Source organism: Pinus tabuliformis, chromosome 7 (genome assembly GCF_031772625.1).
Source record: "Pinus tabuliformis cultivar Carrire ecotype Pingquan chromosome 7, CPIR1, whole genome shotgun sequence".
Taxonomy (NCBI): Eukaryota; Viridiplantae; Streptophyta; class Pinopsida; order Pinales; family Pinaceae; genus Pinus; species Pinus tabuliformis.
The window spans coordinates 754,056,142-754,083,330 of NC_142293.1; positions in this window are offsets into that span (position 1 = coordinate 754,056,142).

The window sequence follows — 27,189 nt, forward strand, 5'->3', positions numbered from 1 at the left end:
CAAGTTTCCACACCCTGGAGATGTCTGATGAGTTTTACTGATCCATGGTTTGTCCCTACTTGTAGGTGGCTTCGCGCACTTTCCCGTTCCTCACGGCCTGTTATACTACCTTTGCGCAACCCTACCTAGAGGCTATGCACTGCACTCTACGTTATTACCCAAGACCTTGCTTATATTCCAATATTAGTTAATTACCTTTTCCTACTTGAGTGCTTTAAGTTATACTTAACAACATAGAACCTTCATACAGATGTGCACAGTAAGTAAAAATGATATTTGCAAATTATATCAGTCATGCATTAACCCAAGAACATATACACAAAATTATAGCAAAACTTCTCTTTATTGATTCTTTCCACGGTTACGAGCTTGACTCGCCCTGCGCACTCCGCTGTAGGGGTCCGTGGGCTCAGCTGAAGACTACTAGGCCTCTACACACTCAACTGCAGAGCCTTCTCCTACCCTAGGACCCACAAACACAATCTACACTTTGACTCAACCACTTAGACTTCTCATTCTTTGTTTTTATTCCTTTTTACACTTAGAGCCTCACTCTATTTATACAATCCCATGGTCCTCGGACCATGGGTAGGTCTATCCAGCTGACATTACATTACAAAACTAGGGCGGACAACCCTGTGACTCTATCATACTTTCGCACCCCGCACCTGCAATTCGTGGATCTTTAAAACAAGATTCGGTCAAAACTTGTGCTTTGAGCCCCAAAACATGATTTGGGGGGATTCCATGCCCAATAGGCCCCTAACATAAACATCGTGACTCGTTCTCGAGTCACTCTATTGGCACGATGAGCTTTGCGCATAGTCCCTCCAATTATTCTTGAACTGTGTCGAGGTCAATAGTGCATTGAGCTGTTGCTTGCTGGATCTACTGCATACGTTGTTCCAAGACCTCTGTGTTAGGAGTGCTTCTCTGCATCAGTGTGTGCATCCACTGCACTTGTGTGAGATTTCTTTCAATATCTGTGGTGATGGTGAAGCCCTCGTCAATCCAAGGCTGAACACATGCCTTTAGGACTACTTCCTTATGTCATGCCGTGTTCACCTACTCTTTCAGTGCTTTAGCTTGTTGTATACGTGTGAGCCTTTGAGTGAGGCCCACCGTCTGTGCAGTTCCTTTAACACTGTCATACTACTGTTGGAGTTATCGTGACTCTGTCTCCAAGCGCTAGATGTTGGGGTCCTCCTGCAAATTTATTAGGACCTCAAATGATTCTTCCAACATGCTGGTGCAATCTCACACTGCACTGCCAATTTCCTCCAATCCTGTTGTGATAGTGCTAGCATGTTGTTCTCTGACTTCCGAGGGAGTGGATGGTTGTGCCTTTAACTATAGATAGGTGATCTAAAGGTTTAGCTCCATTTGAACCTTTTTCATTTCTTCCCTCACCTCATGGACCCCTACTACTGAACAGTGGATTCGTACCTCTGCTAGCATGTATACTGGGATGGCCAGCTCGAGGACTCTCTGGAAAGCATCATCTATCACTTGTACCAGATTTTGATTCTGTGACACCACTTTGTCGCACTGCAAGCTTAGTTGTTCCATATTTATTTTCTGCTAACTGAGGACTTGGAGCACGCGGTTCTCACTAGCTCGTAGCTCTGCAATTGTCCCATCCTACAACACATATAAGGTCTCACACATGAGTGCAGCTATATTGATACCAAGACCTTTCAGTGCGATAACCAAATGCCTGTCGACCTCATTTATTGTGACTAGTGCCCCTTCTAGCAGCACTATGGTATTTGTCATCCGCGCGTGCAACATATGCTTTGCTACCGTGGAGCCGACTGTGAGTTTGGTCAAAAGGGTACCAACTTGAGGAGGGCATGCCTGTAATTCCTGTAACTGCGCTCTGAGGGGCCCCAACGAAATCTGGTTCTCCTGCATGAAATCTCGGAGAGCCTTAGAGGTGACATCGCACATTGTTTCACCGATGTCATGCAGATCACCCTCGTTTAGGGTGATCAGGTCAATGGACAACTTTGATGCCTTGACCTTCTTACACAACCCTGCCTGCTCTGTTAGGTGCTGGTGCTTTAGATATGTCGACGTGGTTCATGGGCCCATGCCTCCCTCTTTCGGCTCTACTTCCCCTACTTCCTGCCCTTACGAAGGCATCATTTGGCCCTCGCCCACCTTTGTGGCTCCTTCCTGTGTTGTTGTTGCTACTATGGCCTTTTCCTGCTCAGCTACTTTCTATGCTGCATCCCGTGCTACCTGCACTTCTGCTGCTTCTACTTCCTTCCGTCACTTTTTGTCCAACTATGCGATGTGCAGCTTGGCCTCATCTTTCTTTCTTTGTGCCACCAACTTCTCTATCTCTGCAAGGTCTAGGGCACACCATTATGGCGACCATACCTCCAGTACATCAAAATGATGTCATCTGTGGCTATGAAGGGTAGCTTTATCCACTGCTTGATTGGGTCGTTGCGTGCCCTTATATAAATGTTATGCATGTCCGCTTTGAATTCTGTAAAATTCTGCAGACTGTTGTAAATAGTGGGTGACAACCGTGACTTATGGTTGATCCCCATTCCAAGGTTCATCACCGTGAACACCTAGGAGATTTTACTATCGCAGATCCTCTTAGCATCCTTTGTTTCCTAGAGCGAAGCGTACTTCGCAGCCTCCGGTAAATCCCTGTCAATTATGGGGAATTGACTATCCTCTGGCAATTCCCCCGCCACGAGCACTATGGATAGTAAAAGCCATTCATAGTGGAAAGTTTTGCCATGTTCCTAAGCTTCACAACAATTTTCTAAAAAATCCTTGCAGAGGAACTCAAACCAGTTAAACTGGACCCCCTCCGCACATTGCTCGGCCAGTCCTACCACTGACGCAGGTACTTCATCTGTGCGACACTTGCGCATGACCTTTCCTCCTAGGATTTGGGTCGCCACACGCATGCTTTCTCCTTGATGTTGGAGATGGTGTAGCCCCTCTTCTTCTTTTCCATCTTGTACCTTTTCTTCATGGCCTTCGCAATGGCCAAGTCACTGCCCTTCGCTTCTGATTTGTCCGCGGGATCCTCTTCTTTACATGGAAGCCAGGAGACGTGGTGAATCAAGTCTACCGTGATGGGGATGGGCTCCTCTAGCCACAAACACCCATCATGCACCAAGCAGAGTAGTTTTCCTATTGACGAAAATGGTTATTCGGGCACGGTGGAAGTGCGGTGCCAAAAGCAGGTTTAGTAGCCTAGCCTTTTGCACTCCACACAACCACTTCCGTGGCTCTAATTCTATCACCCTCACTGCAATGTTTTGTTTTGGCTTCATGAGGTTCTTGGTCTCAAGATGAGGGAGCTTCTCGTGGTCAGCAAGGTCCCAATCTTCAAATTTTAGGCTCGGACCCGTCTCAGGTGCATCTCAAACATAATGTTATTTGGGAGGAGAGGGGTCTAGAGTGAGCTCTTGGTCTCGTCCAAGTCCTTGGCACTTTAACCTTCCCTTTTTGTGAGGGGATGTAGGTGGGAAACTTTGTCGCAGAGTGCGTAGGCTAAGTGTCCTCCTCCATGCCTTCATCCTACTCACCTACGATGATAAGATCCTCCAAATCTTCTTCTTCTTCTTCGGTTTCTATGATGATGACTTTCCTCTTCTCCTCCATTGACAACTTGATGCGCAACAGGTTCTGTGGGGACACACATATGGGAACCATTGCTTGTTTGTCCTTCTTGAGTCTTGGCATGTGCAGTGATTTCGGGATTTCTTCCACAATCTCGACACCTTTTAGAGCATCCCCCACAGTCAACGCCTACGTGGCCTCCTTAATGTTCATTTCTATTATCTCCATAACATCCTTAGTTTTTGCCATTGTATTTTTTCGGAAATCTAGCACTCACGAACTCAGGGGCTCAATCAACGCTCGACTCACAACAATCAGTGCTATGCTCATTCGCTCAATTCGCAAATGACCAAGTGTTGTTTGTTGGGCAGCCCCTTGTATTTTATAACACTTTTTGAATTTGAATTTGACCATTCCTCCCAAATCGGTTCATCAATGCTCCGCTGGCAGAATATTTTCCCAGATCTTGCCCATAAATCACGTCTTAAATGCCTTTTGCTCGCTCCATTTGGCCTTAAGTCAAGCATCCCATCGCAAATAGTGACTTCAATGGTCACTTTCTGGCCAACTCGCATGGCAGCATAGCCCCCCGTGCATGGTCACAAACCTTGTGACTTTTTGTTTCTGTGTGTAGCTCCAACCTTGCGCAACTTTTGGGCAGAGTAGTTTATAGTCCCATGCTTCCTTTCAACTGCTTGGAGCACTAAGACTATTCCTCCTTTAGCTAGTCAGGTGGTCACGCCACCTGTGTGCAGTTTCCTCCAGTCATCTAGTATTCTTCCTGGGAAATTCCTAACTTTTAATGTCACTGGCAGTGTCACGCACCTTATCATCTATAGCGCATCACCCTGGTTAATTCTCTTAGTAATATGTGGTCCAAGCCAAGGCATCAAACTGATCAATTCACGACGATAGTGCTCAAACTTGTTAGCATGATCATGCATGCCTTGTTTTATCACTGTGGTCTTCTTATCGATGAAATTTTCCCTTATCTCTTCTTCTAGATTCTTGACTTCTGCTTCTACCAAAGCTATTTTCTTCCTTAATCACACCCTTTCTTTTTCAAGTTCTTGGAGCCTAAAGCTTCCTTGTTAGATTTATGCTTCCAAGGTTTCGTGAACCATCATATCTCTTGGTGTGATCATGCATGGCCTAAGTTATCCAAGTATTATAGGGCTTACTTCAGTTACTTCATCCTCCAGCCTTGGCAATGCCTATGCGGTCAAGGTTTTGCACATGGTCCTATATGCCCAGAGAACCACTAGTATGCACATGTCCCAGTCAGCCCGCTTCACATGGTGAACCATGTTCATTGTTTCGCATACTTTGTCAAAAGATTCTACGTGAAGATGCTTCTACATGCTTGGTCTTACCATACTTCCTGGTCCCAAATGGAGGGATAATTCGCGCCATTGTCTTGCCCACTCCTGCTTACCGATCGTGTTTCCTACTGCGAGGACGGTGTGCCTTCATGCAGGTTGTGCACCATATGGATGTATCCATCTAGAAATGTGGGCATGCAGGTCATTTCATTCGTCATACTTGGCTTTTATCCACATCTAAAGCTTCCCAAATTGTAGGTGCAACATCCTTCTACATTCACACCAGTTCTCAAAACTCTGCTGGTGCGTACCCCACCACCTTGTGGGCATAGCGCGTAGTACCCTTTTCAGAGCATAGAAGCACTATTGTTCCGGTACTTATTTTTCAAATTTGTTCAGGAACTCCTCTACTTCACCTAACCCTTTGTAAGTAGGCAAATACTTTACCTCTGTTGCTACGCAGCGCAGCGACCTTGTCATCATGTTACAGTTGAGCGTGCTTACCTCGTGTAACTAGTTCGGCATCATTCTATCTTTTCGTCAGAATATTATGTACATGAGATTTCGCGCTCCCACGAGATTTGGCCATCCATTGTTGGATTTACCATATCTTTCTTGAGCGCAGTTATCTTGTAGATACAGTCTAGATCATCGTCACTATCGTAGTCACTCACTGGCTCTATGTAGCGCGATCCTTCCACATGGTATAAAGGCACCACTATGAGCAATAACTTTTTTTCAAAAATCATCTTGTGCTTCTTTAGATTTATCACTCCATTCAGGTCAGTGGCCCAATCTATTCCCAGTAGTGTAGGATAGGGATTGCTATCATCAACAATCTCTATCACTTCAAAATTTTCTAGCGCACTTGCTCTTTCAATATCTACTGTGATTCCCTACAATATCCCCATAGGTAGGATCTTTTGCTGGTTCTCCATTCGTAGTTGGATAGGAGACCATTGCAATGCAGGCTTGCCCATGCGCTCCCATGTCTACTTTGGCAAGATGTTCATGTTCGATCCTAGATCCAGAATCACTTGATCCATCTCATATTCCCTAATCTGCGTGGTCAATCTCATGTCCCTTCTTGTTTGCATTGTGTGCTTCCCGAGCTTTCGAAATATGCGCAGCACAATTGGCGTGGTCCTAGCACATCTAGTTATGAGTTCTTGTAGCCCCTTCATAGCCTTGCTATCACGCAACAGCTTCATGCATGTTTCCAAGAATGCAGTGAGCATCAATGGGTCCATTTCCGGCTCTATTATGTCTTTACTTCTTAAAGTGGAGTCATCCGCGAAGCTCCTCTTAGCTTCCATGAATATCTCCTTAGTGCGCTCCAAATCAAATTTTGGTTCCTTTGTTAGAGCCTTGTGAAAAAAGGTACTTTCTTTGGGTTGCTTGCCTTTGTCGTCCCCTATCGTAATACCACTTCAGAGCACGATATTTACATTGGGGTCTTCCTCACACAACTCAAACCTCATCATCTGCAAGTTCTGAGTCGGGGGAGGTTGGATTGCTCCTTTATCGCACAACCTCACTATTAGTGTGGGACAGTCCTCCATCTCATGATCAAACTATGTACAATATAAACATGATGGTCTCACTAGATTTGTACAATCACGAGCATAATGCCCTGGCCCTCTGCAATTGTAACATATTAGCTGTCTCCGACCTCTTCCTAGTCCCATTCCACCTCGACCTCAACTACACCCCTGAAATCCAGTGCATGCCATTCCTGCATTTTGATCAAGGGGTCGTCTTTTGGCCTGAAATTTATAGGTAGGAGTCTAATCCATCATTAGTTCATAACTTTTATAGGTGCACTCATCATGGCCTACTAACCTACAGAAATTACAGAACAACTACTGGGAATTCTCCATATACTTCTGTAGTAGATGGCAGTTATCTGTAGCATGTTTTCCTCCTATATGAAAAATCGCACACCATAATGCAGGCGTCATTCTTGGTCCTACTTGTGCCTTTGGTCTCAATGGCGTTGGTCCTCCTCTCACGAGTTAATTCATGAACTTCGAGCAATGGTCCTTGTTGTGTCCCTGGCCCTTGCACTTTATGCACCATACCTCATCGCACATTTCTGAATGAGCCATCCTGTCTTGCTTCAAACTCTACATCTCAAGGCACAAGTTTTTCAATTGTGTATGAATTTGCTAGACTCCCAAGTTAGGATCCTGTATCAAAGTCTCGTGCAATATCATCGCAACCTCCAAAGCCTCGGCCTGAGTGGTTAGCATTTATTGTGATAGCGCGTTCCGTAGATGCGGTGTTAACGAGGCTACAAAGCATTCGCAGTGTTGGCCATATGTTAAGGTCATGTTTGCTTCACAAATTGTGCACTTCAGTCTTTGATCAAGCTCCCACAAGGTTTCACATGGTAGCATTGTGATTTCCTTGAATCCAATGATCGACTATGCCTCTGATTTTGGCTTGTTAAATTCCTTGTTTAGCGCATCTTGGATATCCACTATCCCTGCATTCGGATTGTGATTGGAATGATTCATATACCAGGTCAGTGCGCAATCCTGTAGAGCACTAACCAATGTTTCCTTCTTTATATTGTCATCTGTGACACCCTATTCTTCCCATACAACTTTTACCATGAACCAAAATTGGTCTCGATATTCGTTCCCTACTCCCTTGAACATTGGTAGCTTTATCGCACTGGCCATACTGCTTTGCGGTGGTGGCAGAGGTGGTATGGGTAAAGTCGGGGGTGAAGATGATGAAACTGGTGGTGGTGTGGGTGGGGGTGGTATGCATGGAATTATTTGCTTTATCAAATTTGTTGGAGAGGCAAATCCCCTCTACGGATAGAGGCGATCCCTACTAGCCCAGAATGGGTCTAGCAACAATCAATCAATGCTACTATGCAAGTTCCTAATTGCAATTAAAAGGTAGGCAAAGAACACCTACTTGGATTCCAGCGCTGTTGTTTGATGAAGAGATGCCACCTTCGCTCCTTCGCTCTGGCTGGTCACGATCCTCCGCGATCTCCGCGAATAGATACCTGCACACACGAAGAGGAAACAAACACAAGCGTGAAATATAATAAAAGCAACTATACATCAGTCAGAAAGGATGTAATTCACATTAACCATTGCATAGACAAATGAGAATGGAACAATAATAGTAGTCATCTATTATTAATCAAACAGAGAAGAGTACAACCAAATGTTCTAACGTCGGTATCCTTCTCAGGAGGGGCCAGTCAGCAAGTCTCTTAAGCATTCACCTTTGGAAATGATTCTCCCAAGGACAAGGAACTCTCTCTCTCTCACACAAGCAACACAACACAACCTTCCCTAAGTAATCAAACACTTCCACACTTATCACACCAACTACCTATAGTAGCAGCAATCTGAGCACTATAAGCTCCACACAATCCAAGCTATTCCAAAAACTAGCTGCTCATGGTAATGGTAGAGGTTTATATAGGAGAAGGAGTCTCCTTGAATGGTGGAAGGATGAGCTTATCTTCAAGGGAAGTAGTTGCAAAGAGTCGAACAGACATGCCATAGAAGGGAGGCGATACTCACAAGGCCAACAACCAGGTCTGGAGTTATCTGGAAGGCTGGCTGTTGGAACAAATTTGCCCAAACTGGATCAGCGCGGGTGCATAACTGGTCTGGCGCGCTGACGTCGCAAAGACATAATGGAAAGGGCCATGTTAGCGCGGGTAAATACAAACAGAGGTTGCGCTGGTCATGAAATTCGATCAGTGCGGTAAAGTCGTGTGCTTCCGCGCTGGCAGCGCACGTGGTCTGTTATGAAGCGCCAGTCATCGCGGATATTTTAGAAACAGACGCGCTGATGAGGAAAACTTTGGAAAAGTGGGTTTTTGGCCAGTTCAGAAGGCATGAACTTGATTATTGTGAATTCCTGACACAATAGGGTGACTGACAGGGAGACAGTGACAAATTACTATGTAACAGATGCCCCCTAAAGCATGAAGACCGAGAGAGTGGGAGGGGTGAAATGCTTTACAAAACTCGCCGAACTGGAACACCACCAGGAAGGACCGAATATCTCCGATAATCAAGTACATGCAGTCTATGCATGGGCGCAGCCATCCGAAAGATATGCAAAAAGGTCTGTGCAATGGACGCAGCCACCCAGCTAAAGAGACCAGAATAATGATAAGGTATGGTCGCAGCCATCCATGAAGACTCAGGTATGGGTGCAACCATCCATCAATGAGTCATGTAATGATCATCCACAAAATCGCAACCTGGACCATAACAGACAGAGATCCAGGGTCTTGCGCTCTGTCCCGACCCGAACAAAGTACAAGTCCAAGCATGTGAATACATGAGCTGAAGTCGAACATGCATGACCATCGTCTGATTACCAGTCAATGATGAGAACTGTTAACAGACGCGAGAGGTACCACCAATAATGACAATGGTCCTCAAGGTACTATAGGCACAATCTGCAGCGTGTGAATCAATGACCTAGTGTCGAACATCCGTAGAATCATTCGATCGGAGGCCAATGATGAAAACCTCGCGTCGAACACGAAGAACCTGCCATTGAGGCATGCAGGCTCTAAGGCACCTGAAGGGAGTCTCTAAGTCACCTTCCCGGATAATGAGCTGAAGTCGACAGGAGGTGACCTTGATCGAAGGTGGGCCATAATGTTTCCCACATCATCGACACGAGACAAAGGTAAAATGATTTGTGTGAGATAGCAGATGAGGTTGTATTATTGCAGAGGTCAACTTCTCTTGAACATATCGGCGGCACGACAGTGGATTTGGCAGTATTTGACATCAAATGAGCAGAGGGTATGACGACGGCAATGAGAAAATGAGAGGTCAAATAGGATATCCCGTACCCACGGAGGTCAGTTGTGAAACAAAATGAGAAATTCCCACTCGACACGAATGCAGACCAGTGCCATGTTCAAGAGCGACATACTGCCGATGCGGCAATTGCAGTTTCATTTTCCCCACCATTTCTGGCAGGTACCCCAGTTATTTTTGGATGACAAGCTTGACGGGGATAGCATATGCTTGAAGAGTGTCATTTCGACGATGCCCGATGTCATCAAGTGTTTAACGAGCCTGACAAAGGAAAAACTCGGCGTCTTTTCTTGTTTAGAGAGTCTGAAAAGACAGCGGAAAAGGAAACTCCAGGGGGGTCCTTTTTCGTAAAGTTGTGTCTCTCGAGCCCGAAAAAGTATAAAACAATGCTCGAAAGAACCGCCCGACCATTACGATCGAGGAGTACTTTTCGTAAATAGTGCCTTCGACCCGAAAAAGTCAAAAAGCGGTCGGAAACACGTCGTTTTAAAACCAAAAACGAGTGCGAAACGACAAACACCCGGCAATCTTTTTAAGTTACACGGTCGGAAAAAGAGCTTAAAACGACCGCCTCTCATTCCCTTTAATGAGCCGAGAGGAAGCTCGGCAATATTTTCTTGATTTATGTCGGAAAAGAGCTCAAAGACGACATTTTTTGGGACCAAGTATACGAAAAACTACTTACGACCACGTCGGTTACCTGAACCTGCACAAGAACACCACCCGCATAAATCCGTTCGATATGAATAAAAACATAGTAAAACATGCATAAAGGCATAGTTAAGCGACATGAGAGCCAAATCCATGGTAAAAATACGACCAAAACCCACATTGATAAGAAATTATAGCAAGTTATGAGTTTTTTACCATAAATAGGGGGGTAAAAGTCATTTTTACCATTGTTACCATTTTGGATCGTGAAGAACGTTGAGGAGCTGCAAAGTTGACGGAGCGATTTCCAGCCCGTGTGGACACCATTCATCCGGCAGCTTCTTCCAGGTAGGTTCTCCTCTCCCTGCGTTTCATTTTGAGCATTTTTTTGAGCAATTCCATGGTGGAATGTGGCCATTTGGGCAAGTTCTTTGAGCATTGGTGCGCTCTCGGTCAGCGCGGGTTTCCCGCGCGGGACCGCACTGATCGACTTATTTTTACACGTACCACCTCTTGGGTCAGCGCGGAAAACACGTGTGCTTCCGCGCTGACCCAAGGAAAAAACAAAGGGGCGCCATTTTCAGTGCGACTGTTTTAAAAACAGTCGCGCTGGCGCGGAAAAATTTGATTTTTAATAAAATGAACGTTCAAACTTCCACAATTAGCACTCTAATGTTTTTTCATGGTCTTGTAGGGCAAAATGTCTTTTGTGTGGCAAGAGAGAGCTCACGATGATGAGGATATAGTGGCTTATGCACTTCCCGAATGCCAAAATGCAATGCGGGCATGCGGTTTCCTGAAATTCTTCCTGACTCCGCGCCTGAGGGTGCAACCTGACTTACTGGAGTTCCTAATCAGAGCTTGGAACCCCGTAGATGGGAAATTCAGAATCCGTGGTGAGGATATCGAGTTTGACTCCACGGACATTTATTTTTTGACTGGATTGTCACGCCGGGGTCAGATGCCCATTCTGGAGGGGCAGCGACCCAGCGGTGAGACACTGGACCAGCTGATGGCTCGAGTATGCCCAGGAGCCGCGAAAACACGGAGCGGGAAGGTTGGTATCCCGACAGTGCGAGACATGCCTCTTCGCACTATACTCTTCCTAGTGACACGAGCAGCAGGTTCTTTGGCCAATCATGAGGCCTCAAAGAACCAACTACTGCTAGCTTTGGAGTGCCTACAACCCACCATTTTCAACTGGGCGACAGCTGTGACTAACAGCATGAAGAGGCAACTAAACAACTGCCGTCGGGGAGAGACAATGTAGTTTGCATATGGGTCGCTTCTTCTTCCGCTCATGCTGGAGCGGGTGCCAGCTTTACAGTTACAGACCATGGCCGTGGATCTACCTAGAGGTCCCCGAGAGACGAGGGCTAGCCGATGGGCCCGTGTCATGCCACGTGGAGGTGGAGGCCGCCCAGTATCTTGGGGAGTGTATTTCAGAGAGTGGCTGGACCGCCAGGTTGTCACTGTGGAGGACTGGCCATATGCTGGCATGGACTTCTGCAATGATCCTGACATGCCACTGCCCGCAGGAGAGCATTGGGACGACAGAGGTATGATACTTGATCTCTTTTCAATATTTTTTGATATTTTTGATTTTTCATGTACATGTCTTAATAAATGTCACTGTATGCAGATGTGGGACCTGTGAGACCCATTGGCCTAGCCCCAACAGCACGGAGAGAGGGGCAAGGAGCTGGAGCCCTGGCCTTGGTTCCTCCAAGAGTGGATACGTCAGAGACAGTGGCTTGCAACCTTGAGGGTTTGCTGGAGGGAGTGCCGGATTACCAGGGGGTCGAGGAGGTCCCTATAGAGCATCAGATCCACACAGTGGGGGTGGCACCCAGGATGCACCGCCTTTTGAGGTGGGTGGCACGAGCGGCTGTATGCTACAGAGAGCATAACCCAGCACAGTAGTCACCTAGGTTTACTTCCACTGATGTTTTGAGAGACATATGTCTCGGATGTACTGAGGACAGTGATTCCATTTTTGACATATATGCTTATTTTTTAGCGCCTTAGTGCACCACACGATATATATATATATATATATACATACCGATTTTTGGATGGATCTTGTTACATATGATGATGTTTTGTTTATGCTATGCAAATGTTCAGTACAAATGTAATCTTATGTATGAATTGCACAACACATGACCCATGTATTTTAATGTTTTAAATGCAAGCTTAAAAGCACACACGGCACGCATGCAAACTATGCTTGGGAAATATCTTATTTACATATGCTTTACTCTATGGTCTTATTATGCTTTCTACGTTTTCTTGTATGATGTTTATCTATTTCGCAAATGTCTGTCTAACACATGATTTGCCAATGCATCAGTCAACGTGTTTAATCGTCTCGGGATATGTTGATATGTGATATAGTCAAAATTCCTTTCTAACAATCTGACACGTAGATACAACCTTAGGATACGTTGGTCTCTGATGGAATATCGCCCGTTGAGTTGATGAACGACAAGCTGGGAGTCCAGGTTTACCATCATTGCACGAATGCCGAGATCGACTGCTTCGGCTAGTAGCTCAATTACGGCACTGTATTCGGCAACATTATTAGTGGTACGACCGAGGCAGACTCCTTGAAGATCTAGCAACTCTCCGTGAGGATCATAGATTGCCCACGCCACAGAGGAAAAATTGCAAGTACTACGGCAGGTGCCATCAGCGAAACCAACATAAGGTGCACTAGACATCTGCACAAGAAGGAGAAAACACAATAAGAGGCAAACACGCCTTCACACCAAAGCAAAACATGAAATCATGCACACAAAACACACTGAACACATGTATGTACAAACTGAGTGCACGAAGTCATGCATAATATTTCTTCAAATACAGCCCGTTGCGGGGCTTGTCAAGAGGATTTCCTTCATAATCAATCAACTCATATGCGCCCTTTTGTAAAACTCTTTTCACGATATAGGGACCTAGCCACATGGATTCGAGTTTTCCTACCCCCAGCTTATCTTTAGCTTGATCATAGAGCAGTACTAGATCTCCCTCAACGAAGGAACGAGGATGAATGTTCTGGTCAAAGTGAGCCTTAACTCTCTTCTTTTGCGCTTCAATAGCCAAAGAAGCTAAACGACGAGTCTCGTCTAACCGTTCTAGGTAAAGAAGCCGTTCCTCCACCGGAGTGGTGTTGGGAAGTAACTCGACAGCTAATTTCAACGAAGGAATCTCACACTCGACGGGAAGGGTGGCCTCCAGTTCGTAAACCAACTGAAACGGAGTGAAACCAGTGGCGTCCTTCACAAAAGTCCAGTAGGCCCACAAGGCTGGGAACAGCATCAGATGCCAATTAGACTTGTGCGTATTGACGGTGCCTTGAAGCATAGTGATCAAAACTTTGTTCACGGCCTCGACCTGACCATTGGATTGTGGATAGTACGGTGTCGAACTATCTTGCCGCAAGCCTAGTTGGGTCGTTAGTTCCGTCATCATATGATTACAGAAATGCTTTCCGTGATCCGTGACGATAGCCTGAGGGACTCCGAAACGAGTAATGACATGATTAAATAAAAACTGCGCCGCTGTGTAACCATCTTCGTTCAATGTAGGCATCGCTTCGGCCCACTTGGTGAAATAATCCACAGCAACGATGATGTACCCATGCCCCCCGGCCGAACGAGGGTTACAGGACGTATAATCGATGCCCCATTTGGCAAATGGACCTACGGTGACAACAGGGTGCAGTGGTGCAGGAGGAGCACGCATTTTCCGGTGGTATACTTGGCATTCATGGCATGCGTGAACGGCAAGAATGCAATATTTGAAAATAGAGGGCTAGAAGTAACCAGAACGGAGAATTTTCTGGGTGGTAGCATATCTGGACATGTGACCGCCACAAGCACCAGAGTGGCAGTCATTCAACACCCGCTCAGCCTCCTTGAGAGTCAAACATCGGCGGAGAACAGAATCAACACCGAGGTGGTACAGGGTATCGCCCAAAATGCGATAGGGTTGAGATTGGTGACGAATTTGCCGTCGAGCATCTTTCGATACATTTGGACGGAAGGAAGACATCTGCAAATATACGATAATGTCCCCGTACCACGGGTCGAGGGTACTGATGAGAAACAATGTTTCATCCGGGATATGCTCCTCTGGACGAGATGGTGCAGAATGAGATGGTAAGGAACAGAGCAGTTCAGCAAAGACCGGAGATTTCTTAGACTTGGCCGCAGTGAACTCCAAGTCGAACTCTTGGAGGATTACAATCCACTTTGAGTATTTGCCCCCTAGCAGTTGACGCGACAAAATGTAGGTCATGGGGTTGCAGTCAGAGATCACGGTCGTTGTGCACAACAGGATATAATGCTGGAATCGTTGGACGGCGCAGACAGCTGCCAATGCCAACTTCTCGACATATGTGTAGCGAGTTTCTATATCCAGAAGGTTGCGACTAAGATAATAGATAATGTGCTCGGTGCCGGCATCATCATCCTGCACTAGAACCATGCCGATGGTGGTGTCAGCAGCAGCTAGATAGAGAGTGTAATCACGATGGTAGTTCGGAGGTCTTAAGAGCGGAGCTGAGATAAGAAGGTCTTTAAGGCGCTCGAAAGATTCTTGGGCGATAGCGTCCCAACGAAAGGGTGTGTCTCGCTTTAATAACCGTGTGAAACCCTTAGCCACCTCGGCATAATTCGGAATAAATCGTCTGAGAAAATTAGCTTTACCCTGCAAACTCTGCAATTGCTGCAAAGAGGCAGGGGGAGGAAGATTCAAAATGGCCTCGACTTTGAGGGGATCCAAACGGATGCCTTCCCGGGAGACGATGAACCCGAGTAGTCGGCCAGATTCTACGCAGAAGACACACTTATGCGGATTGAGTCGAATACGGTAGTGTCGACAGCGGAGAAAAATTTCGCGTAGATGAGATGGATGGTCCTGACGCTTAGCTAAATGAGCTGGGAGGTCATCCAGGTAAGGTTGTACGATGTGTCGAATATCATGAAAAGCATATGACATCGCACGCTGGAAGGTGGCACCGGCATTTTTGAGACTGAAAGGAAGCTTCTTATAAGAGAAGGTGCCCCAAGGAAAAATGAAAGCTGTCTTATGTTGGTCGGCAGGGGCTATGTTGATCTGGTTATAGCCAGAGAAGCCGTCCATAAACGAATAAATCTCACTTCCTGCGCAGTCATCAATGAGCTGATCAATGAAAGGCGTAGGAAAGTTATCTTTCGGACAGGCACGATTGATGTCGCGGTAGTCAACACAGACCCGGATAGTGCCCTGCTTTTTATTCACAGGGACTATATTGGACACCCACTCCGTGAGGGGGATGGCATAGATGAAACCAGCTCGAAGAAGCTTTTCGACTTCAGCCTTGATGGCTGCAGCCTTTCGAGGGTGCACTAGACGTAAGCGCTGACGAACAGGCTTAGCATCTGGATAAGTAGGTATTTCGTGCACCACAATACTAGGGTTGATGCCGGGCATTTCCTCGTAAGACCATGCGAAGACATCACGGAATTCACGAAATAAAGCAGTATAGAGTTGAACTTCCTCAGGAGTGCACGTGACTCCAATGAAAATATTCTCGACAATCCCTGGTTTGACAGAGATGTCAATAGGCTGGGTTTGCGTGATGTTACCCATATTGCCCTCCGAAGACACTTGATATAGCTGTACATGTGTTTGGAGGGGCGGAGATGGGACACATGAAGCAAACCGCTCGAGACATGCGACCATTTCCGAATGTGGAGGGAGAAACGAAGAGCGATGGTGGTGATCTGACCAAGGGAGCTCTTCGAGAGACATAGTCTCTATGATGGCCTCATCGGAGGGAAATGTTTCCTTCAGGGGATCCGAAGTGGCCTCATCACCTAGCCAAGGGAAATGGTCGTATGAATCAGGAACACTGCTTAGAAAAGCAAGTTCAGGAGGGGGAGCCGATGCAGCGACAATCTCGATGTAGTTGAGCTCGGCAGGACTCAACGGCATCATATCACCCCAAGAGTCTTCCTGATTCAAGGGAGGAAGAACCCATGGATCAGAACGTACTGAAATCATGTTAACAGGGGCAAGATTTGGAGGTGGGAGGGGAAAGACTCCCATTAAGGAGGGATCTTTGAACAGTCCGGCACCCACACTCACTAATGACTTGGAGGTATGCTCCACGAACGGCACATTTCCTTCAGAAGAAGAAGCAAAAAAGGACAGTTGGTCCACCGTGACGATTCTTCCTTGATGAGGGAAGCGAACGACACGAAACAAGGAAAAATCCACGGCTTGCATGGCGTATGTCCAGCTTCGTCTAAGGAGGAGGTTGTAAGTGAGATTAGCGTCAACAACTTCAACCTCTACCTCTATGGTTTTCCCTTCTAAAGAGATAGGCAATCGTGGGAGGATACCATATGGACGAGATTCTCTTCCATCGAAAGCTTCCAGGGTCATAGGAGACTGGCTCAGAGCAGGAGAACCAATAGCCTTCCAGCAAGCAACAGACATGATGCAGGTCGAGGCACCCTCATCAATGACTGTACGATGAATCGTTTTGCCATTGATGAGGACCTGTATAAGGAAAGCCACTTGGTGAGGCAATCTCTGTGTGAAACCCTCGAGATCAAAAGAAATTAAATCCGAATCTGCCGGGTTGATGCCACCAATGGCTGATAGCAAGGACTTCCTCTGGGAGGGGCAATTCTGGAGGACTTCTAACGCGGACATAGCAGACGGAGCCTGAGCTAAGTCCTCGACAATGCTATAGTGCTGGGCAGCACGAGCATTGGGGTTATAAGATGACTTCTTGAGTACACCTTTGGGAGGGGGTCGGGGGATCGTCTCAGTGCTGGGCCGTTCGATGTGAAGGGGACCAGAACTGGACGGAGGAGCGCTGGAGGGAACCTCCGGCTCTTTCCCGGCTTGAGATGGATAATCTTTCGCTTGAGTTGAAACATGGATGGGAATCGTTCCAGCCATGAACACTTGAGAACCGAACGAGGAAGAGGATTGAGACGGATCTGCCACCATTTGGGTCTGCTGGGAAGGGAAAGGCTCTTTAAGCACAGCAGGAGGCCCCGGAGCACCTTTCGAAAGTCGACTAACTTCGGACTGCCTTGGGAAATCCTTGGTATAGTGATCCTCATCGCAGATGAGACAAGGATACTTAGGTTTTCGTTTAGCTCCTTCCTCGGAGGGAGGCTTAGGAGGATCCTGCTTGGGCTGTCCAGATTTATCTTTAGCTTTCCCTTTCTTTTTCCCTTTCGAGGATTTGTCCGTCGCGGTGGACTGAACGACGTTTACCTCGGAGGTACTCCCAGAAATTGATTGGCCCTGAGAAGCATTTTCGTTAGAGGCATTCTGTTTCTGCTTTCCAGGGTTCGCGGCCGATTTCTTTGATGACGAATTCACAGAACCAATGACTCCATCAACAGAAGGCTTGGGTGTAGCTTTGGCTTGTCCAGGCCTCGGGGCATCTGGCAAATACTCATACAAAGTACCCGATTGAGAATACACTAAGTCGAGGTACTGAGCTCGCGCGATTGCTTGCTCTTCAGTTACACACGCTCCCATTGCGATGTCTTTTGCAATCTTAGGGACAAAGGAAGTCGTGAACCAATTGGTCAAGAGTTGATCAGGAATCCAAAATTTGATCAAGCGACGACGCCTTCTCCATTCATGTATATGATCAGAGATGTGCGTAGCCGTATCCTATTTGAGAGACGTGAGGAGATACGTCCCAGTCTCGTACCGAATAGGTAACTGAAAATGAGTCAAGAAGGCCATAGCCAACGAATTGAAATCTTGAAACATGCCGCGATTCAGCTCAATGTACCACTTAGCGGCTGAACCAGTGAGAGTTCTCTGAAAGAGGCGAAGCCGGATAGAATCATCAAGCCATGAGTTCGATGAACACCAAAGGTGATAAGTCATTACATGGGCCTGAGGGTCTTCACTAGCTTTGCCATCAAACTTTGGACAATCACCTGGTATTTTGGTTGGAACCGGTGGCCAATATGGATTATGCAAAATAGGATCATTTGTTAGCTTGGACACATCAGGCAGTTCCAACGTCGCTAAGAACGGTAACTGAGGGTTAAAGGACATTTGTGGCTGCGGATTCGAGGCAACATTAGGGTTCCAACCAGGTGGTGGTTGCCCCCATGGGCTCTGTCCAGATGGACCCGGCCCGAAAGGGCCTGGTGCGTAGGGACCTTGCCCATAGGAGTTTCGTCCATACGGATTCTGGCCATATGCGGACAGTTGTCCCTGTGTCTGCCCCCCAACTCCCCATGTATTAGCAACTTGCCTTACAGGTGCGGCATACTGATAATTTTGGTAAGGAGTGACCTGTGGTTGTTGATAATTTTGGTAAGGAGTGACCTGTGGTTGTTGATAATTTTGGTAAGGAGCAAACTGAGTTTGCCCCTGGGGTTGCTGGTAGCGATATGACTGCTGGGCCCCATACTGAGCTTGATAGGGAGGCTGCATCTGGTAAGAAGGTTGAGGCTGTGGCCCACCTTGCATTTGATAACCCATTTGAGTTTGAGGCCCAGAGTAATGTCCTTGAACCGGCTGAGCTTGGATCATCTGGCCCGAAGGTTGACTTGGTTGGATTTGGGATGGACCTGGCTGGCCAGCAGGATGAACTTGCTGGGTGCCAGATTGTCCGTGGACCACCAAGGGTTGTCTTTGCGGAATAGATGACTGAGCCGGCTGAACAGCTGGTTGACCCTGAGGTTGGCTAGCTTGTCCGGATGGATGATTAGGGCGGACAGCGGGTTGACCTTGCTGCATAGAAGGTTGGCCCGTCTACCCCCCAGGGTGCACAGACTGAGCAGAGGGCTGGCTTTGCTGTATAGCAGGCTGCCCCCCTTGGTGCATAGGCTACGCAGTGGGTTGGCCTTGCTGTATAGCAGGCTTCCCCCCTTGCCCAGAAGGATGCATGGATTGAGCAGTGGGTTGACCCTGCTGAACGTAGGGTTCCCCACCTTGCCCAGAAAGATGACCAGACTGGGCGGTAGGTTGGCCCTGCTGTAAGTAGGGTTGCCCCCCCTGCCCAAGAGGATATCCCTGCTGGACTGCTGGTTGACTTTGAGGAGTATAAACTTGCCCAGCTTGTCTAGATGGGTACCCCTGCTGGAAACCGGGTTGGCCTTGTTGAATGTAAGGCTGCCCTGGTTGTCTAGTTGGGTAACCTTGCTGGGTACCAGGTTGCCCTGGATATCCAGAAGGTTGACTCTGATATGAAAACGACGGACCCCCAACGGCCGAGGGTTGTCCCGGGTAGGGTTGTCCCTGCGGGCCCCCAAACTGTCCTGGGTAAGGCGAGCCATAAAGTGGATGCCCTTGAGGGGTTTGCACATAAGGTGGCTGGCCTTGATTGGGTGGTCCTTGGGGCTGTCCAGGAGGATTCCGACGCTCGCGAAAAGTATGAGTAACGGGATCATACGTAACGTCCAACAGTGCCGAGTTTTCAACGAAAGGTTGACGAGGCAGGGATGAAACGTTCTCGAGGTACTGACCGTTAGCATCATAATAAAAGAGTGGACCTTGGTAATCTGGGTCCACAATGGGCTGCTCCTGGAACACCACCAGAAGAGGGCTGAGCACTTTGTGCAGGATCGATGACTGCGGACGAAACCCCTAGCTGGCCCTGACTGTAAGGGGGACCAGCCCCAGGGTTTGTAGATGAGGATGCTGTCACAGCACTGACGACCGGAGTCGAGTGCGCTACACAAACGGTTGGATTGGTAGGAACTGAGGTAACAGGCGTATTAAGCCCTGAGGTAACAGGCGTATTAAGAGGTCGCGAAATAAAGGGCCCCGTGGTGGCAATAAGACTAGGATCCCATATAGTCGTAGAAGTAGTTCTAGCAGCTATCCTATCCCTCACTGACTGATATCGTGGAGGGAGTGGAGAGGTAGCTGGGATCGGAGTTTCAATGTCTGTCACCACGGGTGTCTCACCTGTGCTGGAAGATGTCTCATCCATGGGGGAAGTAGACATCGGAGACGACATACCGAGAGGAGTACGAGGGGTATAATCGCTGTCAGGCTCCCAGATAGGATTCCAATCTTCTATGTAATCTTCGTCGCCCGGGGCACGTACGTTGATAGGCTGGATACTCGGAACAATGGGAAGAGTATCGCTTACAACTGGTACCTCTGGAGCAACAGAAGATGGAGAACCTTGATCACTCGGACCGGGAGTTGACGGGTCAGCCAGGATGACAAGACCCCTTAGAAAACCTAAAGAAAACTAACGATAAAGACCCTACTCAAAACTAACGCACACAAGATCTAACTAGGTGATGTTATCGTGGCCGAATAAATTTTAAGACACAAGAACCAAACTTGACCTTTTCATGTTTCAAGAGTCGAGAAAAGGACGAAAAGATGACTCCAGTCTCCTTCGAATGTTTAATGAGCACGAAGTGACAAGACGCTCATAGGCACCTTTTCATTTAGGGAGTCCGAAAAGGATCAAAAGTGACTGCTCTGGAGACTCTAGGTAAAGGGTTTACCAAGCGACCCGTAAAACTGCTTATACACCTTAGCAATCGTATGAGAGCCAAGGACTTTCTGTACTGCAGTCAATCTTCCCGAATGCTGTGTTCGGTGCGTTACGATTCACAAGGCGGCAGACTCGGCTTCCTATGGATAAAGGATAAAAGCCTAGTGGGGTCTCCCTATATACGCGACGGTATGTGGGAGCACAGTCCGTGTTAGACCACTATCGAGTCACAGAAGGAGGAATCACCCAACCATAATGTGAAACAATAGTGACTATGTTTAAAGACGCCTGAACACGTCTCTAACCTAGACCTCTAGATATTTGCGTTTAGTTCCAATGCGTTTTTAGGTTAATTCAATTCATTTTATGGTTGATCTTGAAATTAAGTTTCGATTTCAGGCCCTACTGTATGGTCTCTCACAATTTCCTAGATGCAAGCTATATGCCAAAGAATACCATTTTGTTCGATGAATTCTAACTATGAGAAGGTTAAGAGCTTTCAATCAAACAAAATGAAATCAAACAATCAAACAACCTAATGCAGCTAATGACAAAGAAATGAAACTTTTCTTTTGAGAACGCAAATCAACAAAATGATCTTTCCTTTGATTAACTATTGAATGCAAAAGATTTTAGTTCGATTTTCTTTTCAATGACATAATGCACTTACAATGAATTTTGAGAGATGGCAACACTGAGTAAAGAAAACAAAAAATCACTCAATGTAACACATAACAAGCGTGAAAAGAGCTGGTTGAACCCAAGCAATTATAATCTATGTCTAGGTGGCGAAGAGTGGCCGAAACAACCGAAGGGCTGGTTCAAGGACAATCACCTAAACAACCAAGCAAAGAAAGCGAAAAAGGAAGGTTTACGTAGTAGCAAAGGCAAGTAGCAACGAACTTTTGCGAACAAGCGAACAAGCGAACAAAACAAGGTTGGTCCAGTGAAAACTGGATGATGGCACTAGGTCACGGGGCGCAAAAATGAAATTCGTTCGACAAGGCTTTGCAAGCAAGTGTGCAACAGTTCAAACAATGAATATCAAGTCACAAACCAAGTAGAAAGAGCTGGAGACAACCAAACCAACAGATTCAGGAGGTAAAACTGAGACAATTTCAATTTCACAGGATCAGCGCGGGTAGCCTTTAGCAACTGTGCGCTGAAACTAGGTCACACGTAGCAACTTGGTGCTGTCAGCGCGGAAGGACACGGATTAAGCGCGCTGGTTCGATTTTAGAACTGTTGCGACTGTTTTACGTACAAGCGCGATGACAACAGGTTTAAAGAAACAGCTAAGCGCTGTCAGCGCAACTGTTTTGATATAAACCGCGCTGAGTTTAAAAAAGAGGCAAAAACAAGCCAGGAACTCCCAAACCAAGGCCAGAACTCTTTAAACAATTCATACACCTCCCAGATTGACCCAGGAAGTCTAAAAACAGAGAACTAATCCCCAAACTTGAAAAGAGAGAACAATCAAATTCAAACACAAGAATGGACACAAGAGACCAAAGGCTGAACTCCCCAGCGGAGTCGCCAAATTGTTGGAGAGGCAAATCCCCTCTACGGATAGAGGCGATCCCTACTAGCCCAGAATGGGTCTAGCAACAATCAATCAATGCTACTATGCAAGTTCCTAATTGCAATTAAAAGGTAGGCAAAGAACACCTACTTGGATTCCAGCGTTGTTGTTTGATGAAGAGATGCCACCTTCGCTCCTTCTCTCTGGTTGGTCACAATCCTCTGCGATCTCCGTGAATAGATACCTGCACACACGAAGAGGAAACAAACACAAGCGTGAAATCTAATAAAAGCAACTATACATCAGTCAGAAAGGATGTAATTCACATTAACCATTGCATAGACAAATGAGAATGGAACAATAATAGTAGTCATCTATTATTAATCAAACAGAGAAGAGTACAACCAAATGTTCTGACGTCGGTATCCTTCTCAGGAGGGGCCAGTCAGCAAGTCTCTTAAGCATTCACCTTTGGAAATGATTCTCCCAAGGACAAGGAACTCTCTCTCTCACACAAGAAACACAACACAACCTTCCCTAAGCAATCAAACACTTCCACACTTATCACACCAACTACCTATAGTAGCAGCAATCTGAGCACTATAAGCTCCACACAATCCAAGCTATTCCAAAAACTAGCTGCTCATGGTAATGGTAGAGGTTTATATAGGAGAAGGAATCTCCTTGAATGGTGGAAGGATGAGCTTATCTTCAAGGGAAGTAGTTGCAAAGGGTCGAACAGACATGCCATAGAAGGGAGGCGATACTCACAAGGCCAACAACCAGGTCTGGAGTTATCTGGAAGGCTGGCTGTTGGAACAAATTCGCCCAAACTGGATCAGCGCGGGTGCATAACTGGTCTGGCGCGTTGACGTCGCAAAGACATAATGGAAAGGGCCATGTCAGCGTGGGTAAATACAAACAGAGGCTGCGCTGGTCATGAAATTCGATCAGCGCGGTAAATTCATGTGCTTCTGCGCTGGCAGCGCACACGGTCTGTTATGAAGCGCCAGTCATCGCGGATATTTTAGAAACAGACGCGCTGATGAGGAAAACTTTGGAAAAGTGGGTTTTTGGCCAGTTCAGAAAGCATGAACTTGATTATTGTGAATTCCTGACAGAGTAGGGTGACTGACAGGGAGACAGTGACAAATTACTGTGTAACAAAATTGATCACACTTCTTGGTGAAACCTTCACGAGCTCCTACTTGCCTCTTCGCGGAGGTGAAATCAAGGAGCTAGTTTCTAGTTCTATGCTACCTTCATTTCTGTATATCCTCCCTCTCCGCATAGCCCTAAACATCAATTTATTTGCATAACCTACTTTACACTGTAACATTTTAATCCAAGTGTTCAAAGATTTAACGTACTTACCTTGCAATCCCTTGAGGAAGCATCGTTCTGCCTCTCTATAGCTGATTGAAGTATCTACCACAAATTTGGTGATGAACCCTCCTATGATCTAATCTAGCCAGTGATCGATAGCACATGCGATCTTATCTTCCAATTCTTCCAGTCTGCACACCAACTCTAGAGTCCACACAATAGGTTTGTCGAGTTTACACCTTCCTTGGCTACAAGCTAGTTTTGCGGTCCACTCATACAAATCAGTAGGGAAGGATGCAAAGAAAATTTCATGGATTTCCGTATACAAGTAGCAATCTAACCACTCTTCCTTTGATAATCACAGATTCTTGTTTTCCTACGCCGTGAACTTGTGAATCTTTCTATCCAACCACTCTTCAATTCATTTCTTTGTTGGATTCTAGTGATACGACATTAGACATCTCTATGCAGATCCCAGTCCCAGAAACAAAACCATTTGTTGGCTTGTTGGGGCTTGACCCAGGTACTACTCTCGATACTACTAGCCTGTTTGGAAATAGTCCGTGGAGCGCAGACTGAGGTCTCACCCGAAGTAGTATGGGAGGGTGCTAGAACCAAGTTTCCACACCATGGAGATGCCTGATGAGTTTGACTGGTCCTCAGTTTGCCCCTGTGGCTTCGCACACTTTCCCATTCCTCATGGCCTATTATACTGCTTTCGCGCAACCCTACCCAGGGGCTTTGTGCTACGCTTTGTGTTATTACCCAAGACCTTGCTTATATTCCAATATTAGTTAACTATCTTTGCCTACTTGAGTAATTTAAGTTATACTTAACAACATAGAATATTCATACAGGTGCGCGCAATAAATAAATAGGATATCTGAAAATTATATCAGTCATGCATTAGCCCAAGAACAGATACAAAAAATTATAGCAAAACTTCTCTTTATTGATTCTTTCCACGGTTACGGACTCAACTCGCCCTGTGCACTCATCTGTAGACTACTAGGCCTCTGTGCACTCAACTACAGAGCCTTCTCCTACCCTACGACCCACAGACACACTCTACACTTTGACTCAACCACTTAGACTTCTCATTCTTCATTTGTCTTCATTTTTAAACTTAGAGCCTCACTCTATTTATACAATCCCATGGGTTGTGGACCATGGGTAAGTCTATCGAGCCGACATTACATTACAAAACTAGGGCGGACAACCTTTTGACTCTATCATACTTTCACGCCTCGTGCTGGTAATTCACGGAGCTTTACAACAATATTCGTTCAAAACTTTGGCTTTGAGCCCCAAAACATGCCTTGGGGGGATCCCATGCCCAACAAGGGGGACATATCACAAACAATTCTCTGTGTGGGTAGGATACCTAAGTCTCTGACTCAGCTCTGATATCGCTGAAGGGATTCCCGATACACAGAATAGCCAAAGGAGATGTAAACAAAGGCAGGCTACCTTCACTTACAGTTCGATGTCATCTCATATTTAGCTCTGCTTTTACTGGAGTGGTCCTGGTTAATATTAGTGCAGAAGGATTTCTCTCTTTAATTACCCTAGTTTCAGTGTATGATCTTGGGCAGTTAAGTCACACTTCCCATCCTAAGATCTTAGCCTAAACTAATGTGTGTTTACTCTGGAAAGAGTTTATGATTGGATTTATTAGGTAGATTTTAAATGTAATTCGTTAGAGTCTTTGGTAAGGGTGTTGATGTATGAAATTATATGGGACTCTGACTCAAATCATGCAAAAACAATGCTTGTAAATTTTCACTTTCGATGAATAAGTTGCTTATACAAACGGAGAGTCATTCATACATCAATATTTATACCATGCATCTTATTCATTCTACATGCAGATTTCCCAAACCATGAGGTCACAGAGAAAGTTGTTTATCAAGAAATGCATTACTAATTCTCTGTACTAGAGGCTACTAAGAGTTATTTTAAGCACTAACGCTTTGTTTGTGAGGACAAAGTGCTTTATAAAGCATTGTTTACACTAGTAACCTGCGTTAGTGAGGAAAAATACTCAAAAAATGGGTTGTGGGGATTAGATCTAGGGTTGAGCACTGAGTGAAGGGTGTTGTATGGTCCTAAGTGGTTTGGAAGGGAATGAAGAAGTACAGTTAGGCTTAGAAGAAAGAGATATCTAGGAACTTTTTGGGAAAACTGGGAACTAAGAGTAGTCCTCAGCAGAGTCACCAATTCTACTATAGGGATTAATGCACGGGTGTTTGGTGATGTAGAAACCCTCAAGGATCTTCCTGGGATCCTTGGTAGATAGTCATTTTAGTTGCAACTGTCACAAAGATACATGCATATCTATGTTTAACAAATGAATATCGAAGCGAGAAGGAATTATTACCTTGAGCCTTAGTGTGGTGTTGCTGGAGAGTGCGATGTAGCTAGGCGGAAGACCCCTGAGCCAACTCCAGATCAAAACCTACACATAGCAACAACAAGTCTAATATCAGAGCCTAAAACCTTGATAAAAAATGCATGAACATATAAAGATATCTATTTGCAAATAACTAAGCCACTCATGCTAATGATATTGAATAAACATACAAACAAATCATACTATCAGCATCTCAGAGTGGACAACACAATTGCAGTTCTATATTGATGTAGAAAGAGTGATTACAACCATCAGTTGTATCAGAATTCCCTTACCCCTCTATATCCTCTCTCTCTCTCTCTCCCTTCCTAACCTTTTCTGATGCCTTAGTCTGAGACTCTGCTAGACGGTCAAATAGGAAACCCTTTCAAATGGTTTTAATTCTTTCACAATGACCCTAGCCTTGCATATATAGCATGTGAGGTTAGGGTTTCCAAGTCCTTCATGAGTTCCATTAGGCAAAAGTAGTGATCTTTCCATGACTTTGTGCTCTTTCCCATTTGCATACTCCATTAGGAATTAGTAATTCCCCCAAACAGGTCAAGTTTTGATGTTTCCCTACTTTTATGAGCTGGCATAGGAGAGAATCTGGGGATATTTTCTTAGTCAACTCATTCCCTTGACCCATAGAAACTCATTATGGTTCACTAATTCTCTTCTCGAGGTAACATGCAGAGTTACTTTGGCACTAACGCACCCTTAGCCTTGTTAGGAAGATTTATAAAGCAGGTTTCTAGTGTTTAGGTAGCATTACCTTGACAACTGGGCCTGTAAACTTGGTCAGTCCTTCAATCATCATGTCTTTCTCCTCTAAGATGATGAGGAGGTCATTTTCATGTATAACACCAAGAAAGTTATCACAGTCATCTCTTATCTTCTTGGCTACTACTCAGAACAATGGGTAGATGAGGCCATCATAAGATTTCTATCCATTTTCTCTATTGATTCTAAGCCCTCCATCATGTTTAGCATTAGCCAATTTCTTGTAGATTCAATTCATGAGAATTTTATCAAATTCTAGACTGAGTAGGTGTTCAAGTACG